Raw genomic sequence first — 3,962 nt, 5'->3', positions numbered from 1 at the left:
GGGGGGGAACCATGAAAGATGGAACTCATAGCAGCAGTAGCAGCAAAGAACAGAGAGCCAATAAGAGAGACTAAGCTATTAGCCTAGGGTTCACATATTAGGCTCTCTCTTTCTGGGATCAGTAATCACAACTCGGAACAACACATGCATTGATACCAAAATAAAACAAGAACTATAAATGTGAATATATAAAAAAAAAAAAATAGAAATCGTCATTCCCAGAAGCATAACAAATACCCTCGAAGAAAAAAAATCTTCAAATTTTTAGTTAGCTAACCCAAAACACCATAAAATTTCACCGAATTAACAACAAATTGGAAAAGAAAACAAAAAAAGAAATGCATGAAGTGGAACAGTTACTTGCCTCTTCCTCTCTCTTTCTCCAAATCAGCAAACTCAGACGGAATCTATAATGTCGATTTCTCTCTCCTCTGCAAAAATTCAACACAAAAAACTCAACTACCACACTAACCTCTTAAAAAAATCCAACATCATCAGAGAAGAAAACACTTGCATGCGAATTTTGCTTTGCTGAGAGAGAGAACGTGAGAGAGAGTTTTGAAGTTCCGAGGAAGCTGACTCAGTCCGAGTCACGGCGCGAAGAATCGGTATTTATCGTCACCATCACCATCTAACGCGAAAAAAACAGCACAGTTTTCACCGCACTCGCGCATTTTCTCTCTCTTGGAAAAGTTTTTTCACTGTGGGAATATCCATGGTAACCGACAAAATCTAACGGTAAAAATATTACTGTAATAGTAACCGTTAGTTCTAATCCGTTGGATTTGAATACTTTTATTTTCTTTTTTTCTTATGAGGAAGATAAGAGTTTGATAAAGAGAAATGAACGGTGATGTAAGCATTGTTGAGAATCATAGTGTAGGAAATTGTGTTAGGTGAAAATGGAAAGGAATCTCTCCTTTTCATTCTCACTTATCACAATTAACACAATATGACAAAAGTGTCCTTCAACACTTCAACATGTGTTTGACCATATACATTGAATATAGGAATAACTTTAAAGCTTGAATAAAATTTTTAAATGAGTTTAATTTTGATATATTAAGATATAAAAAAATTTATAGATATTTAATTAAGTTTATATATTAAAGATTTGAAAAGAAAGAGAATAAGAATGATATATATTCGTGTAAGGAAAAATATGTATGATGAGATTATAATTAGTGTGAAGAATTAAGGTAGTGTGACAGGATAATTTTCTATTAGTATAGAATTATATTATGGATTATCTTTAAGTCTATACTTTTTACATTAGTTTTGAAAGTACTCTTAAAGCATATCTACTAACCTGTGTTATGATGCATATTTTTTGCCGATAATACTATTTTTATGAAAGAGTCAAGAAATGACCTAAATAAAAAGTTGGATACTTGGATTTATGGAGATAAACTCTAGAAGTGTATGGTTTGCGCATAAGTTATAGCAAGACGGAATATATAGAATGTAAGTTCGGCCGCCGAAGGAAAAATTCTAATACAGAGGTAAAGATTGGAAAAAACATTATACGAAAAGTTAAAAGTTTTAAATATCTTGGGTGCATCATACAGGATAATGGAGAGATTGAACATGATGTAAATCATATGATCCAAACAAGTTGGTCAAAATGACGGAATGCTTATTGTATTATATTATATGTGACAAAAAAAGTACCTTTAAAATTTAAAGGTAAATTATATCGCACTGGTATCAGATCGGCTATATTTTATGGTACAGAGTGTTAGGCAGTCAAAGAGGAGTACAAACATAAATTGAGTATGACAGAGATGAAGATGTTGAGATGAATGAGTGGTCATACACGATTAGATAGAATAAGAAACGAAGATATAAGAGAGTTGGAGTAGCACCTATCATGGAAAAGATAGTAGAATCGCGCTTAGGTGGTTTGGACATGTGAGAAGAAGACCGACAGAGCACCCAATCAGGAGGGCGGGTGAGATGGAAAATGGACAGGGGATAAAAGGCAGAGGAAAACCTAGGAAGACCAACCATGAGGTGGTTAATCGAGATCTACATGTAAATGATCTCTTTGTAGACATGATACATGATAAAGCTCAATGGAGTCGTTTAATCTATATAGCCGCTCCCACCTAATAGAATAAGGCTTTATTGTTGTTGTTGTTGTTGTTGTTGTTGTTGTTGTTGTATATATTTAAATAATATTTAAAAGGTTTAATTATTTCGTAGGTTCTTATAATTTTACTAAATTTTTAATTAGGTTCTTATACTTTTTTTTCAATTGGATTCTTACAATAAATATTTTTTTTCAACTTAGTCCCTGAAATGTTAATAAATTGTGAATTTACTTATCTATCCATATCTTTCACTTATAATAGATTCATATGAATTGAGATTTTTTCCCTTCTCATATTTCCTCTTCTGTTTATAACTTTTGTATCTTTGCCAAAACCTTTCCTATTTTCTTTATTATCATAATGTTTATGTGAGCTATTAATATCAAAAACAAGTTTAGCAACAACATCAATCAATGTCATTAAATTTGAAGTGCAAGCTCAACAAATTATTAATTCAAGCTTAGCAACAACATTAATCAATGTGAAACTATTACAACGGTCTCTGCACTAGCCACAGTCCTATTTAGCGCCATTAATTCAATCGGCAACAAGCCCTTCAAAAATAAATTAAATCTCACATAAACATCAAGAATAAGTCAAAAGATCGTTGCATCTGGTTTAACTACATTTGCAGATTGAAAATAATTATATGCAATGGAAAAATTTAGGAGGCAGTAATTTTATTAAATTATGGCCAGCATGTAATCAGTAAAAGAAAAATGAGGAATCTTACAACATTTGATGAAATCTTACACCATTAAAAATATCATCAATGGCTACTTAAAGGCTATAAATCACAAAAATTGATGACCTCCTAGCACTTTTCATATGCAATATATACTCCAATCTCTGTCTTCACAAAGTGTAAGAAGACCAAACACAATAAATACATAGGGGCACACACCCCTTATCCATAATTTTTCTCCTCTTTAATCACCTACAAAACTAAATTAAAAGTTTTTCTCATCCAAGAATAATTAGATGAATAAGACAATTGAACAATGAGCTGGTTTTGTAAGCGAACCTCAGGATACTCATGCAATAAACCTTGAAAAAGTTTACATAAATATCAAGGAATCAACCTTAAAAAATTTGAAAAACCACAGAAGAAAGGCGAGGGAGGGACAAAGGCGCACGTAAAGAACGACGAGCGAAATAGACGCAAGCATGCGGTGGATCCGGCGAGAACACACGATGTGGTTGATCCATCGAGAGGCAAGACAAAGGAGGTGAGCGTGCGGTGGCAGTGAACTGATGTGAGAGTGAGAGAGTAGGAGGAGAGGGGCGACACTGTGCCTCTGTGTGTGGAAGTGAAAGTGAGGGAGCTTGGGGGTATGGATGGTTGGGTTACTAAAGACCAAGGACTATGAGCGTAGAACAAAATAATAAAGGTTTTTTTGTTTTTTTTCGAAATATGGAAATGTACTTAATTAGTTTTTTTTTGTTTTAATAGTGAGAATATTTATTTTTTTTAACAGAATATTCTGTTATTTCAAACGTTTTTTTATGCTGGGAAATAAATTGAAAAAAATATATGATATAGAGATCCAATTGAAAAAATATATATATAAAAACCTGATTAAAAATTCGATAAAATTATAAGGACATACAGAATAATTAAATCTATTTAAAATAATATATTTTTAAATTATTTATTATGATAATTTGTAATTAATAAAACATATTGAGAATTTTCTAAAATAAATAAATTAAATATTTTATTTATTAAAATTCATAATTTTAAGAGATATTTATTAAGAGTGAACTATTAAAATAGTATTCGAAAATTTGTATCACTGACAAAACGAACTACAAAAGATATTAAGGACAAATAAATCTCTGAGATATTTAAAAACAGGACAATTGACT

General features: G+C 31.6%; 1 protein-coding gene across 2 annotated transcripts in view; it reads right to left on the bottom strand.

Moving 5' to 3' along the window:
- The window catches only part of LOC107644525 (DNA (cytosine-5)-methyltransferase DRM2), a 10,977-nt gene extending 10,321 nt beyond the window's left edge, over window positions 1-656 (bottom strand). The window contains exons 1-2 of one of the 2 annotated variants that reach the window (XM_016348398.2): window positions 515-656; window positions 365-431 (exon numbers count right to left, since the gene is read on the bottom strand). The gene's annotated coding sequence lies outside the window, so the exon portion shown is untranslated. The remainder of the gene's footprint in view (window positions 1-364; window positions 432-514) is intronic. The other variant, XM_016348399.2, reaches the window with a different exon arrangement.

Source organism: Arachis ipaensis, chromosome B05 (assembly GCF_000816755.2).
Source record: "Arachis ipaensis cultivar K30076 chromosome B05, Araip1.1, whole genome shotgun sequence".
NCBI lineage: Eukaryota > Viridiplantae > Streptophyta > Magnoliopsida > Fabales > Fabaceae > Arachis > Arachis ipaensis.
This window is presented reverse-complemented; position numbering and strand designations above follow the sequence as displayed.